At 37.2% G+C, this 16,655-nt stretch overlaps 1 protein-coding gene and 1 long non-coding RNA gene across 7 annotated transcripts in view; one reads left to right on the top strand and one right to left on the bottom strand.

Annotated features, from left to right (window-relative positions):
* Positions 1-16,655, bottom strand: part of Twin (CCR4-NOT transcription complex subunit 6-like twin) — a 185,820-nt gene that overhangs the window by 31,880 nt on the left and 137,285 nt on the right. Inside the window, exon 1 of one of the 6 annotated variants that reach the window (XM_072001098.1) lies at positions 10,770-10,828. The exons of the other annotated variants lie outside the window; for them this stretch is intronic. The gene's annotated coding sequence lies outside the window, so the exon portion shown is untranslated. Of the gene's footprint in view, positions 1-10,769; positions 10,829-16,655 lie in introns of those variants that run through there. 6 annotated transcript variants of the gene reach the window in all.
* LOC139986085 (uncharacterized) overlaps positions 1-16,655 on the top strand; it is a 96,045-nt gene that overhangs the window by 9,087 nt on the left and 70,303 nt on the right. The window lies entirely within an intron of this gene.

The raw sequence follows: 16,655 nt of genomic DNA, 5'->3' as shown, positions 1-16,655 counted from the left end.
ATTTATTTGTTTTGACACGTTTAATTCGCAGTTGCCACCTGTGATTTGTAATGCAATTTATGTTCATTCGTATTCACTGTAGTTCGTTTCATATAGTTTGATACAAATAGTTTGTTTCATCGTATTCTCTTACGTTCGACGTTTTGAATGGCCTTTCATAAGCCTGCAGATTCACTGTATAATTTAATATGAATTGGATGAATGTTGCAGCAACTGAACATTCAATGTATTTGTGATTTATTTCTTCTGGTAATAAACGCTCATAGGAAACAAGGACTAGCCCCATCATCGCCTGTCCACTGTTTAAGGTCTGCCTTCGTCCCAGTCTTTTGTCTATACGCTGTCGATGGCTTCGGTGCTTGAGAAAACTAAAAAGACCAGATGTAGAGTTTTCTTAGAAGCGGTGACCACTTCAAGAACTTCGAACTCCAACGAAATACAATAATATTTCATATAGGAATGATAAAAAGTCATTTCTATGCGAATTAATTAAGCAGGTACGATCTGACGTGTAAAGATATGGTAACGCAGCCGAGTATAGGTGTAACGACGATTCTCGATACATCGTCCGCATTCCGTGAAATCTTGCAAACCTAATTAAGATCTTTCGTTGTGGACTGGTTTAACGCTATCCGCCAAGTAAAGGGCAGTCACGAGCACGCATAAAAGAAGAAAGCGACGACCGCTGTGATTCTCGGTATATAGTATTTAACTGTTTTATTATGTTCGTATATCGCGTCGAACAGTTTTTACAGAGAGCCAATGGAGCCTCGGTGTAGCTCATTCCTGAGAATCCATGTCTCGTACGGACCCGAAGAAGCTGCGAAAAACAGCATACTAATTAATGCTGATCGGCTCGATGCGAATTCCAATTTAGCGAACCGCCGTGGTCTGTTAATGCGATTAATTAAATGAGAAAGTGGACGAATCTATTTTGTTATTCATCGAATGTTAAATAATATTTAATAAGAAATATCATATCCTTAATTTGAGCAGTGGTCGCCGAGCTGTGTAATAACGCGGCATGCAAACAGGTACACGCAAGCGTGTCATGCCACCGAGGTTAATGGCATCGCGTATAATGACAGGCTGCAGGCACGATGAAATCAATAATTACGATAACAGGGTTATGGTAACCGTGCCACGTCACCTTTTGCCGCGTGTGATTTAGAAGCTGACAATTTCAATGCGCGCCCACGCTTTCCTTCTAGATAACATATCGGCTGTTTATTGGATCGCGAGCTGTACAATAAAGTATCAGTAAGGTCAATCAAAACTTAGGCCGATTTTACACTGTTTCAGTTTGAGGAAATACGGCGGATGAACGCTGCTTTCATCCTCGCCTCAATCGCCAGCATTTTTGCTCTAATTAATTCATTAACCCTCGGACAGCCGTGACGTGTTTATCGTGATGTGACATCAACGTGATACTTGTCAACGCTACATAGTACGTGAAAATCATTATATTTATTTCAAGCAGGTCTGTGTGTTATAATACGTACTTTTATAGAATAAATATTGTTCATTTGCTAATTATCCGTATCTCAATCATCTTGCCGATTTCCATGATTTTGAATATGTTGCCATGATTCTGAATAATTTTTTCCTATACGTGTAACCGTCGTTCGGCCTTAGTTTGCGAAATTCTCGCAAAAATCTGCCGGTACCATTACAGTGAATTTTCCCTATGATCCTACATCCCTGACAGCGTATGCGTCAGCATCGTTTGGATAAAATGACAATCAATTGACACTAAAATGACAATCAAATGGACAAACGACTGATCAAAATCTATATAAACCTTGAATAAAAAATACGAACTAGGTCAGACTTGGCCCTTAATGGATTGAACAAGGCGATTTACATTCTCCCAGTCGGATATCAATTTCGGTTTGAGAATTTGTTAGGAACCGTAGATATTAACCACGCGGATATATTGTCAATAATGGAACGAATTTCGTAGGTTGATTTACCGCAAAAAGATTCTTTGGTTAACCATGGACCACATTTCGGTCGTGGTTAACATGTATTTTGTTGGTGCAACTTGTGTTCACAACCAGTGAACACCGCATCTGGTCAGTTGATATATTAACATTCTTCCTGGGTACAGAAGGTCGCCGGTTGTACATAATACCATGATGTTGTAGCATTCATTCGTTCCACTTGTGTATGCACAACTTACTTCCAAATATAATTTATAATTGTATAATAATTATCTTTATACCGAAGTATAGCTTATAATTATAATTAGAGACTATAACTTTGTCAATTTTAATTACTCTCTTGTTCGTGATGATAGAAAAAAATGTTTCATGGTATTTCACCTGGCGATGGCCCTAAAACGTTCTGTAAGGATGACATTAAAATCTTTAAACGGAGTTTTTATTCTATTTTTTTATTAGATACACCTGTAGCTGACATCCAAACGTTTTCTCATCTCTACAAACTCGTGTCTTTTGCATTGCTTGTTGTCGAGATATGAACTTTGAAACGAAAGAGAATAATTAAGATTCCCCTGGTATTTTTATCGTGATTATTTCCTCCATCTAGGCTTTACGATTTTATGAAACACAAAGAAATAGATGCACTAACATTAATGTACAACAAATCATGTACTCGCAATATGATAAACCATTGGTTAGTACTTAACGAGCTAAGCCACTTACTCGATTAAAATTAAACTGGTGCATCGGCTAAACAAGATATCAAAGACAGCATTAAATTGAAACAGTATTAAAATGAATATTCCTGTCATTACTGCTTGTACGATTACCGGAATGCATATCGTTTTGTTAAATTTTTGGAGTCATTCAATATTTAATACTCTTGCATTTAATATTCTTATTCAAAAAAGAGAGAAACATTTTACTGATCTAATTTAAATATTTCTCAAGCGACGTATCGCATTATCAACGTTTTTCAATTATTCCGACCATTAGCTTTTTCCAATAATCTGCAAGGAATGTTGCAGTTAAAATAATATCACTTTTTGTACGCAAAAAGAACATGTAATTCTCTCTCTCTCTCTCTCTCTTTCTCTGACTGATCGTTTACAAGTAGAAGTACTGAGACTTGCAATTAGCGGTTGCTGCATTTACGTATATTCTGCCAGAGCGTTAACATTCTTTGAATGTACATAACACTCCAGTGAGACATCACGCGTGCACTTAGCATATACTGCACGACACGGTAGCCAGTTTTTAATGTACAATGCTAATTCTGAAGAGGAGTGAGCGGTACTACTACTACTACTACTACTACTACTACAGCTGCCTCAAGTACCGTTGCATTCCACTGTGTCCAGCGGCCACCTTTATGAAAGTGAAACCACTGTAGCTACGTGCGATTAAGCCTTAAGGTGTAGCACCCATTGGATTCTGAAGTTTGTGAATAAGCTCTCTGCTTCTTTCTGCTCAATTATTTCATGAAACTGCAGTTTAAAGCGGAAAAGAAACTCGAGTGTGAAAGTAATCGAGGTACGCGTGTAGTAAAACAAAATTTTAATCGTTAGATATATAATTCCAAAAATTACAGTGTTTCGTTCACTCGCGGAGAGACGCGATCGCGAGGAAACGAAATTATCGATCCCCTATTTCGATTAGGATAATAGAGGTAGTTAAATTGAATATGACACTGATATAACAAATTATAAGTTACAGTTTATTATAACAGCTGATGTACAAACTAAATATGAGTTGATAGAGAGTAATTGTAATTTCCAAGTTCGAGTAGAATAACGCAAGTTCGAACGGTGAAAGATCGAAAACGGAAGAGCAACTGACTCTCTATGAAAATGATGCTGCGCAGGAAGACTTGTGATGGGTGGATCCACGGACATGAGATGAGCTGATTCGTTAAAGACAGGGTTTCGCTATGATAACGAGGGAAATAGGCTTCGTTGGTAATTGGTTAATTTTCGAGGTTGGTGGGTGAGGAAGGGGCTAACTGTCCCTGAAAGAAAGTGGCGAGTGGGAAGCATCATACGTGAGAAAACTAACTTTCCCGAATCTTCCTGTAGTAAACAATAAACTGTTAGAAAACGAATTACTAAAGAGATGTTTGTTCGGTCTGAAGGACCTTAGCTAGAATTTGCTAAGATTTATCATGGGTCCTTGAGGCTATTGAGGGTACGCCGTGAGGATGTGCGGTCATCTCGTTGCCAGCCTGCCCGCGGTATGTGGCCTGGTCTAGGTAAAGAGTCGGCCGACGTAACAGAGCATGGTTTTTACTTGAAAGAACATTAGAAAGGAAAAAGTAATCTTCTTAATCGGATATCATTCAGCAGTTGAATGTAATGATAATATACAGGGAAACTTGTACGTGTTGAACACACGAGATAATCATATGGGAGGCTATAAAATTATATATTGTCGATGATCTTCTGTAAAAGTATACGTCTCAGATATTGCGACTTTAAAGAGGTTCGGATAGACTGACAGAGCAACTTGCAACAGGGACAACCAAAAATTGTTGTCTTGTATACAATACCGAATAGCGTATCCACACGTGCAGTACAAAGACGATGTGTTGCGATTTCTCGACTACAGAGCAACCGGTCAGGTCGAACCGATCGGTCGATATCGCGTACCTCGAATGAATTAACACTCAAGGTGGAGGAGGTTTAATATATCGAGTGTTAGAGTAATCCAGCACTGTGTTGAACTTGTTGCATAAACGTAACGTGTGACATGATGCACGGCGGTGCTAAGATCTTGTTGGGAGCGAAGTCTTTCACCCGTACGGTACGATGTCTGATGATGAACTGTCCTTCTACGTTGCTGATTCTCCCTACCAGCCGTTGGGTTTCGTATGCCCATCGTGCCCTTCCGGCTGGTCCTTTCCAGGGGTTTTTTACTTGACCTCGGAGTCGTTAGGTTTACAGCTCGAGGAGGACATGTAATTCGGAATTTCCTAAAGAAGGGAATGAGCCATAAACGGACGGCCACTGAAAATTCCGAACACGATCATGATCAAAAATTAATGAGAAATGAGGAGTCATTATCCATGTGAATTTGACGTTCAACCGACCAATTTGCCGATTTTTACGAGCTTCCTGGGGGACGAGAGAAGCTTATTACCAATTGCAACAATTAAATTGTGGAGGTATTGGAAGAATATTTTAATAACAAAAGTGAAAGATTACAAGGAAGAGGTTGTTTCTTTTCTTCCAGAAAAAAGAAAAAGTAAGAAAAAGTATATGAAATATAGAGTAAGCAATCGTAATATAAAAACATACCTACAACATACGAAAATATACGATATACTTGGAGTATAGTACTCGTTATAATTTTTACGAACCTCTATCTAACTTCCATTCCTCTAATTGCAACCACAAAAATACAAAATTGCCGAAACATCTGCGCCCTGGTAATAAATTCGTAAAAACTACAGCGTATTCACTTCTTACGTACTTTAGATTTTTTTAATTATTATTTAATTCAAATTATTTGCGCAATTATACACGAAAACGGGAATTTAGTCCGAGTGTTTGTACAAAGTTTCGAATGCAGGCTGTGAGATACGTGAGAGAATTAAACACTTGATATTAGGAGGCTGCAAGCTGCTCAAGATTTCGAACGAACGTAATCAAAATGTGTCCTCGGAATGCCTATGTAGCTTGTCCAATTTGAATGAAAGAGACTTTGAAATAGTGGGAACGGAACTGCGTAGGAGTTAGAGTATAGTATCGGACAAGAGACAACGAGGTCGACTATAACGTATTTATTCAAGAAGTAGGAAATACAACTGGTGCACGAAACTCGAGGACTTATTGAATAAAGCAGAACGTGGAAGGCTGTAGAAAGTGCAAAATGCAGGATAGCTTGAAACAAATACAGAAAGTACTATAGGTTGTCCGAAAAGTTTCTTTCCTTTCATAAGATGATGATAGATGAACAACAATTTCTGACTTATATTATTTTATTGAATTAGGTACGATCCATTTCGTTATATTTCTATTATTACGTTCGTGCATAATATAAAACAAAACTAATATAAAACAAAAAAACATCGTGCGTGTATTATTTCCTTATAAAAGGAAAGAAACATTTCGGACAACCTAATATATGGAAGATAATAAAAAGAGGAAAGAAGAGAATAGACATTGAAAGAGTGGATGAGTCATAATATAGCAAAAGGTATGAGAAATTAAAGGAAGGAAATGTAGGAAGGGAAAAAGAGTACTTAAACGTTAAAATACCGCTGAGGGCTATAAGAACAACAGCTTGGTGGAGACTAGCTGGGAAGAGAACGTTTTATTGCAAGGAAGAAGGATACAACCAAAGAATAGAGAAAGAAACTATGCACATTGTGCAACAGGTGTAAAGAAGAAAACATACAGCACATATTATTGGAATGCCCTTTATATGAACAAATAAGAGCACTGTATTTGAAAGGAAAAGAAACAATGGAAGAGGTACTGGTAATACAAACTGAGGACTATGCAAGAAGATTATTTCACTACATACAAGAAACAATGAAAATAAAAGGATTCTACAGGGATAAATAAAAGGAATTCAGGGATGCAGGAGCATACAGAACACACTTTTTATTTATGTGCACATATAGTATCAAATAGCTGTAATTCTAAACCATGGATTATAAGAGTACTATTTTGTAATGTTTTCAACAAGTGCAAGAAGTAAAAGTATAGCATTCTAATAAATAAGTGTTCTGTAAATGTAAATAAATAAGTAAATAAATAAGTATTCTATGATGTAAATGTCCACTACTAGGCATCTAAGCTAAGTAAGTGAAAATTCAGTTAAGTAAATGTAGGATTAAGCATAAAGGTAAATGTAAACTTAATTAACTGTATGAATTTAGGCTAAGCAGTCTGTGAGCATAAAAAACAAAGAAAATGTAAAGCATCCACCGATACAGCATATAGTTGGCAAATTGTAATAGATGATAATCTATACTGCAATAAAGAATACAATACAATGCAATACATATGTATTTATTTCTCGATACTATTCCTTGGAGTATACTTTAATCGCATAATAGATTCATATCTAGATTTCATTTTTCTATTTGCATTTTGCATCGACATCCATGGCCCATTCGTTAATATACAAATCGCTCGCAAACTCATGTTTCCTACTATGTTCAAAGATAGTGAAATAAAAATCTACGCGTATCTGTAAATGCAGCTGTTCCTTGTATTTCAGACGACGTAAGAGCCTTAAACGATAAAACAGGTTTTATTTCGCAAAAAATTGTAAATCTTCGATCAATTCGCTTCTTTACTTTTCTTCTATCGAAATGGATATATACGGTATAAAAACTATATTGATATGTAAATAGTCTCGTATTTACTTCTTGTTGAAATCTCCTGAAACAAATTCAAGTTTTGTTACTTTTCTTCACGTTGCTTCTAATGGACGAGAAAATCCAATCTTACTGCAGACGATTCTCGGTTTTATTTTAAAGGCATTATAGGACAAGAAAAGAAATCCTACTGTCGAAGGAACTGCAATCTGCAACTGTTTTTGCATACAGTATCAAATTACAGTGCTTTTATATTATAATGTTTCATATGTGAAATAGGCAACGACAAGTTATTCGAAATATGGGTAATTTATTTTCAAATGAGAATATATCAAGAAAACTCATTACAATATTCATTATATATCAATTATATTAAATTGTAAACATCGAAGCGCGATGGAAGCAATATTTAAGTACGCGGTGTACATCTTGCAATTATTGCAAAATTCGTTAAGGAATAAAAATTTCTTTTAGTGAAAAAAGAAAGACAAAATCTTCGTACAAAAGCCATAGAAACTCAACTCAAAAAACGCAGGGGCTAGCAAGCAACGTAACTAGTAACACGTATCATACTGCTGAGAAGAAAAGTTGCTAAAATGTAGTGGTATTGCATATACTAATTAAAATTTTTATACGAAACAATGGGAGAATGTAACCAATAACAATCGTCATGCTACTGATGGGAATAATTGAAAAGAGTAATAGTATTGCGTATTCGAATTAAAACTTTTGTACGAAACCATGGAAAATTTCACTGAAGAACAGCGCAATTGTATTCATTTCAGAATGTTAGAAAAAAGGAAATAGTCAAGCTGACTCGAATAATTTTTCATTCTCTATACAACACGTTCACCGTTCCTCCCATGGCAGTCCTTGTTTTTTTTTTTTTTTTTTTTTTTATTTAGTTCCACTCGCAACACGCAGGTACGGAATTGTGGTGTCAGCTTGTGCGAAATCGTAATTCGCGAACGTTGGAGCAAGCTATGGTGTAACCTGAGGCGAGCAGCATTTGGCATCATATTTCAGAATAATATTCAAGGTCCACGTCGCCCATATACTAGGCCGTTAATACCTAAAGCTGCACACACAAATATGCGCATTCAACGATGCGGCTCACGAACACATTCGAACACTCCTAGAAATTTCGCTATTCACACTCAGCAACGCTATGTTTAACACTGTCTCGTATAACACTGTTTGAGGCTTCCGGGAAACGGACGTGTTCAGAAGGAAAAGAATTCCGACAGTATCGCGGTTGACTTTATCAGAGTGTCGCAGTGATACTGGTGAGAAAAAAACACTGTTCCACGAAAGGAAGCCTGGGAACACTGTTTTAAAAGAGAAAGTCTGGGAAGAGTGCTTTTCAACGCGTACACCTCGTATTAGTGCGACACACTGACGAAGCTAGCTGTAAAGCGAAACGTCGGAATTCTTTTCTTTCTAGACACGGCTCTTTCCTGGAAGCTTCAGAGTTAGGGGAAACGGTGTTAAATGTATCAGTGCGAAGCGTAATCGTGTGAATCGTGAGAATCTAGGCTGTGAAAGCTACAGGACTAATTGTCAGCGATCATCGCTAACGCGATTTATGTCACAGATCTGGTGTTCAAGATTTATAGACAGGTAGTGAATTGACAATTATATATTTTTTATCTAAACCTCGATAAGAGAGTTTTAGATGAATTAATTAGAAAACGTAGACACGTCATAGACACGTAGATACAAATACGAAAGTTCAGTGAATGATTAAAAAAAGGATTGATTTCTACTACTTGTCAGAGTTTCATTATAGTACCTAATATATATGTCGGAGATGAAAGGACATCGGGGCCTCTCTTTTGAAACGTTTGGGAAGGTCCCCAATACTTTAGTCCAGACTTTTTATTATAGCTGTATTTAAATAATAAAACTGAGAAATAGTTGTTTATGATCTAATCCGAGTATGGGTGCCCGACAGTGGGCTTGGGCTCGAAGCGACATAACGGGTCGCTGAACGTAGCCGCGGTCACGGGAGGGACGTGTACCTAACAGAGGTATGGAGTAATTAAATAGCTCTCCTTAAAAACAAAGATCGATCCGAGGGATACAGAGAGGTACGGAGAGGAGTATATAAGGGCAGCTCCACTTGGACTGAGATTCAGTCGGATAAGTTTCACTTGTACCGTGGACAAGTACGTTGAGTCACACCCGAATCGTGGATCAGTAAGTCGAGTTCGACTTAGACTGTGGAAGAAATCGCATTCGTCATCCTGTTGACCGTGGATTCGTTATTGAGTCACAAGATCATTGCCATTCACACCCCGAGTATCTAATTACCACGGTTACTTGTCAAATTCTGTCACAATCATAATTGTACTAGTAAATATCTTCGCTCTTGCATAACAACAACGTCTGATACAAAGAAAGACTCGTTGCACGCCCTCCAACCCTAATGATAATCCGACATGTAGATCCTTGGTAAACGAAGATTCCAAATCTTCAATTAACAATCGCAAAAGTTTTATCTAAGTTAGAAGTAAGTTTCTTTGACCAGGACGAAAAGAGCATTAAATCGAAGTAACACGGAAAAGATATTTGCAACTAGATCGATACGGTGCATCGTATTTTCACGTCCAGCTACTTTCTTTATTTTTGTTGCTTTATAAGATTGTTTTAAAATTGTAAAATTTATCGTACAAAATACCGATACAGAGACGAGTTATTAATTATGTAGCGAGGTCCCTTGTTTAGAGAGGAGAAAATCTGAATTTCAAACAGTTGACCATAAACACATAGCGTATCGAAAAGGCATTTGCAACTGAATCGATACAATACATATTTTGCTGTCCAATTTCTTTTTATTTTTGTGTTTCCTTTTCCTTTTTGTTTTATAAAGCACTCGTACGGATACGTAAAACTTCGTATTTATGAGATTACTCTTGAAAGGGTCGATCCACTTTCAGAACCAGCTCTATGGCATACCAAAGTACCTTATTATCCGAAGACCCAAGGTGTCTCTAGATAGAAGGATGTAACTCTTTCCGGTTATATAGGGGTGTCTTTTTATTGATCTTTCTCTTCCATCTTACACGCTATCCCTTTTTTCCCAAAAAGAATCGAGTACCTGTTGATGTATTGAAACTTAATCAGCTGTAAGTATTCGAAGCTGACGCTACGTTTAACACGTTGTCGCAAGACATTTATTGCAAAGAGATTAGTATACAGCACGAATAGTAATCTTAAACGTAGAATTAGTGCTACACGTAGAGTAAATTTACCAAATGTCCAGCTGGATAAATTGTAAAGTACAAATTAAATAATAATAAAAAAAGAAAAAAAGTAGAGACTCGCTAAATATGTAAATGGCTTGTTAATAAAAGCTGTGTCGTAACGTGTAGGATCCACTTCAAGAGAGGACAAGTGTGGCACAAAAACAATGAGAAACGTTCATACGAACATACATCTTATTGGACCTTGTTTCAAAGCTATAGTCATCTTTGTGCTTCGATAGTCCAACTGCTTACCTTTACTATTTTCTCCTAATAGGATACGTCGTGCAGGACCTCCTCATATTTAAATCCATTAGATTTTTATTTTAGGCCCACCTGAAAGCAATTGTACCAGTATTGAAGTACTTCGTGCACGTATACGACAAGGTTGCCAACAGATTCAACAAATATCTGGAATTTTTGAAACATTGCGAAATTCTTTGATGCGATGAGTACAAGCTTTCATACAGATCGAGGCTGGCCATTTCGAGCATCTTTACGAAGCCGAGCAGTTGCTGAAATTGGATTGGCGAATCACGAAAAAATGGTCGTAATTTTCAAACAAAGTCGAGTAGGATATACGCGAGTATGAATCTTTCTCGTTGCTTTTGTGCCTCCTGTCCACTTCTGCAATGGCTTGCACATATATTACACACGTTATCCACACATACTAATTACGGTACACCTTTCAGGACGAAAGGTAAGCAGTCGCGGATTGTTGAAACACGAAAATGGCTGCAACTTTGAAACAAGGTCAGATGCAGCGCGTGAACCTTTTGGGCCTCCTGTCGCTCCTGAAGCGGATCCCGCTAATTATGATACACATTGTACACATGAAAAGTTTCCAGCAACGTTGAAATACTTTCGTGGCTCGATGTATATCCACTTTATAAGACTTATAACTTATTTCAAGTTAGATCACTTGAAAGTTTAAAGAAAGTCGAAATTTAGCGAAAAAATCGTTCCATCTTCCCATCTCGTAGAAGAACGGACTCGCGGAAACAAAAAGGAAGTTGGCGACTGTAAGAAGTTTATCAAGGCATCGTGAGTATATCTGTCGATGAACGGCTTGCGGAACGAAGAAAGAAAGATGAAAAGACGAGAGCATGCTCTTACTTTAAAACTAATCCTAGTTGCCGACAGTTCCAGCGAAGAAAGATTCGTCGTTCTTCGTCCGACGTAAGGACGGCGGAAACTTTTCCGATTTAGCTACTAACCGCGACGGTAAGCCGACCGATTATTGTCTGACGGGCATTATTGCCGCTTGATTATGCCTGAAGAAAGGAAAGCGGTTCAAGGATCCTTTAAAGACATATTATCTCGATATTGTGACCCGCGAATGTTGGAAACTTTGTTTCGTGACTTTTTTCTCAGGGACCAACTACAATCGAAACTTGAATTCATTGCGATGTACACGGACTGCGGGAAAAATAATAGAACTTTTGAAAATGACAAAGCAGAGGCATTTTTCTCGTGGAAAACGTTTGCTCTTTTTAAGATACATTTGTCCTGTGACGAAACAACGACGGCCAACTAATTGTTCAACCAAAGAGTTCATCGGCAAATGCAGTTTCACAGCAGCGAATCAATTCGCAATTTTGCAGCGCGTTCTTTCCCTTCTTCTTGGTAGAAATATGACGAGGATGATTTTTATTTTACTTAAAATTTCACGGATGCTGCTGGGACACACCAATCGCAATTACTTGGCAATATGTCCGCAGGTTTTTAAATTGTCACAAACTGCTACGATGTCAATCAAGAAACCCTCGAAATTAACAGTGAAAAGTACACCAATCCTAAAGAAGAAAATGAACGCGTCACAGGTGAAATTCGACTAATTATGCGATACGATAGTAAATTCCAAGCGCCTTATCGTGAGTGACCGTCTGGGTAGCATTCGTTCTCAGAAACATATGATAAGTACGACCAAAGTCTTTTTCCACTCCAACGAATAAAGAATATAAATACTCCTCCCAAAATCATCCAAGTCAGTCTGAATAAGTGCGAACCAGCCTGAATATTAAAAGTCTATCGTTGCGAACCGCAAATACTATAAAGGGTTTACCATTTAATTATTGTATAAAATGTCCTGTTTGGAGATCGACAATTTTTTTCTTTTTTTTTTGGCCACCTGTTGAATTTTTACGCGACAAACGCAAAGTTTTGTTACTTTGATAAACGAACGTGTAAAAATGGGAAATTGTATAGAAGCTAATTCAAATAAGGTTGAATTACATTCGTACAATTTGGTTCATTAACAACGAACAACTTCTGCAGTCCCTGTAGAACTGTATCTTATACTCGTTTTAGCACACACAGGTTGCAGATATTTCCTCAGAAGGCGACGTAATGCTCAACGCAAGAAGCAAGTTAGGTGTTTGAAAGTTACCAAAGAAAGGTCTAAAGTGCAGTTTGCAAGTAGAAGGATTTAATGTTGCGAACATTCCGCGTTTACGTTTGCCGAAATTTAATTTACTCGGTAGAGTAGAGCCTCGATTATCCGACGCGAAAACTCGGATAATACGGAAAGGTCTATCAGTGTTCATTGTTGAAGTAAATACTTCAAGAGAAACTCTACAACTTTATTTATGTATATACGTGATCTTGATACTGCTATTACGCAGAAATATTCTAAATAAGGAGCGGTGCATATTATTGTACTCTTGAACATACATTATATTTTAGGTTGCAAGATCTTTTATTTATTTTTTTTTTTTTTTCACGTGGAGAAATCTCCATGGACATTCCGTCGCTGCGGGCAGCAGCAGAGCAGTGTCGGACTTTTACCGACTAAAACTTCACGATGGCCTGCCTGCGCGTATGATAAGAATGCTCCGTGGAGGTTGCAAGGTTTAGGAACAAAGGAACTAATAAACAGATTTCTATTTATATTCCCTGTAGCCTCTAGCCAAAGCTATAAGCTTAACTTTTTTGGTAATATCCTTTTGCTATACATATATGAACGTGCTCCCTATCATTCCTTTGTATCGTAACATTAAGAGAGTAAGGATCTGAATCAGCATAAATTTATACATTATACTTATACCTTTAATTATTTCAATATACTTTTCTATTACAAATTTATCCATTCGTTCTTCAATCAGTCAACCTCAACCTCAACATTCATAGATCGAACAATAAAATCATAGGAAACATTTTGATAACGTAACGTAGTATTAATATTCGAGTTAATTTCTTTATTGAATTTGTTAAAAGTTTGATTAACTGTTTCCACAGTACCTGGATATTTACAGTTTCCTACTTTTCGTGTTAAAATTTCGAAGAAAGTGAAGTTGTAATAAAGTTCGTAGCACCTGGGATAACACGAAACTTGTGTTAAAGAAGATTCGAATAACCGAGACTCCATTGTATAAAAGTTTATGGTAATCTAAGTACAGGAGAAATTCCGTAGAATGTACCGAATGCAGTGTAACTTAAAGAAACAACAACTCTTCCAAAATATGCTAAATATGTCTCAGACCTTTAGTCGAGGTTCCGAGGTCAACTGATGGTAGTACAGTCGGACTACAACTCGAATACCTCTAGAGGACTACACTTTTGTTCGAGAAACTCTCATAGAAAAATAAAAATAAAATACTCCACTGACCTGACTAAAGAAATAAAATAGTCAAATTCACAGATGGTATCTCGCTGGGGATAGCCATCCACATGTTACTTAGCAATTAAATTAGAAAAATTAACCAAATGTCCAGCTGGACAAATTGTAAACTACAAATTAAATAAAAAACATACTTTTGTTTGAGGAAACACCCCACTAACTTCACTAAAGATATAAAGTAGTCAATCTTGAAAATGGTATTCTGCTGGGAATAGCCATCCACATGTTACTTAGCAATTAAATTAGAAAAATTAACCAAATGTCCAGCTGGACAAATTGTAAACTACAAATTAAATAAAAAAAAAATACTTTTGTTTGAGAAAACACCCCACTAACCTTACTAAAGAAATAAAATAGTCAAATTCGCAGATGGTATCCTACTGGGGGTAGCAATACACATGTTATTTAGCAATTAACTTAGAAAACTTTACCAAATGTCCATTTAGACAAATTGTAAACTACAAATTAAATAAAAAAAATACTTTTGTTTGAGGAAACACCCCACTAACTTCACTAAAGATATAAAGTAGTCAATCTTGAAAATGGTATCCTGCTGGGAGTAGCCATCCACATGTTACTTAGCAATTAAATTAGAAAAATTAACCAAATGTTCAACTGGACAAATTGTAAAGCACAAATTAAATAAAAAAAACTTTTGTTCGAGAAAACATCCCACTAACCTTACTAAAGAAATAAAATAGTCAAATTCGCAGATGGTATCCTACTGGGGGTAGCAATACACATGTTATTTAGCAATTAACTTAGAAAACTTTACCAAATGTCCATTTAGACAAATTGTAAAATACAAATTAAATAATAAAAAAAAAAAGCTAGGGAAAGACGCTGGCTAGTAAATCCGCGAACATGCCGTATAGTGCACTATATAACAAAGGTTGGCACACAAATACAGGGAAGTGAAGCTGGAATGCGCAGGGCATATAAAGTGGTGTGTGTGCTTCGTTCAGATTTGAAGCATAGCACTCGTGCGATTTTCAGCGGTGTTGTTGGTGAAATGGGCCAACTAAGATGCGCGTCCGTGAACACTTTCACACGTACGAGCAGCTCGCGTCTGTGGATGCGTAAAACGTGAAAGGTTCGTACCACACGAAACACTTGGGGTTGATGTCAAGGGGTCCCTGGAACAATATAACGACACTGCACGAAGGCAACCACCCTCTGCCTGCTTCTCAATACTTCGATGCAAATGCTTCGCTCCGGACCCACTTTCTACCAACACGTGCTCCCTTTCAACCCTTCGAGATTTTCGATTTATCGCGCCAAGCGAACTCTTCAAAGTTGAAAAAATTGCAGGTCGAGGCTGAAGTCTAAAATTTATGCGAGAGCGAGTCGATATTCGCCCTATGTTCTACTTATCGCTATCGTCGATCGAGCTCCGACGATTGTCATCGATCGACCTCGAACTGCAGTCGAAACTCGGCAACTCGAATCTCAAGGGAAGAGTCTAAAGTCTTTGAATTCTAAAAGAATTTTGACTTATCGAAATTTCTGGGTAAAAGAGCTTTGACAAACGAAAATTCGCCGTACAGAAGCTTCGTTCGAAGGCGTAATTACAACCACCTTCTCGGAGAGTGTAATTGTTTTAAGCTTCCCTTAGAACTCGTTCCATTCAACGTGCATAAATGCGAAAGTTAAAGACGCGACAGATAATGGCAATTATGCGTTCGACTGACGAAAAACGATTAGCTTCCATTAATAGATACAATGGTCGAAGGGCGAAGAGGTAGGGACATGGTTTGCGTTGTTTTATGTTGCTTGGAACAATCCTAACAGTTGGAAGAAGCGAGATAATATCGAATAATTGGCTTCTCTTGCATATTGTAACACGTAGTGTAGCTATAGTCGTACTTCCAGTTGCAGACAGAAGCAGCGATAGAAGTTCGACTTATAAAGGTAAACTTCGACTTGCAGAGTCTAAACTCCAGTTACAGAAATAAAATAATGTACCTGGACAGGTGGCGAATAATTCGAGATTAAGTAAGTTTCATTTCCACTTCTAAAGCTTTTCGCAGCGAATCGGAAGAGAATGAACAAAAGTTTTTTTTTAATTTAATTTAATTTGTACCTTACAATTTGTCCAGCTGGATATTTGATAAATTTTTCTAGCTTAATTGCTAAATAACATGTGGATGGCTACCCTCAGCGAGATACCATCTTCGAGTTTGACTACTTTATTTCTTTAGTGATGTTAGTGGGGTGTTTTCTCGAACAGAAGATTTTTTTTTATTTAATTTGTAGTTTACAATTTGTTCAGCTGGACATTTGGTAAAGTTTTCTAAGTTAATTGCTAAATAACATGTGAATAGCTAACCCCAGCGAGATACCATCTTCGAGTTTGACTACTTTATTTCTTTAGTGATGTTAGTGGGGTGTTTTCTGGAACAAAAGTTTTTTTCTTATTTAATTTGTACTGTACAATTTGTCCAGCTGGACATTTGGTAAATTTTTCTAAGTTAATTGCTAAATAACATGTGGATGGCTACCCCCAGTAAGATACCATCTTC

The sequence above is a fragment of the Bombus fervidus genome, chromosome 4 (assembly GCF_041682495.2).
Source record: "Bombus fervidus isolate BK054 chromosome 4, iyBomFerv1, whole genome shotgun sequence".
Taxonomy (NCBI): Eukaryota; Metazoa; Arthropoda; class Insecta; order Hymenoptera; family Apidae; genus Bombus; species Bombus fervidus.
This window is presented reverse-complemented; position numbering and strand designations above follow the sequence as displayed.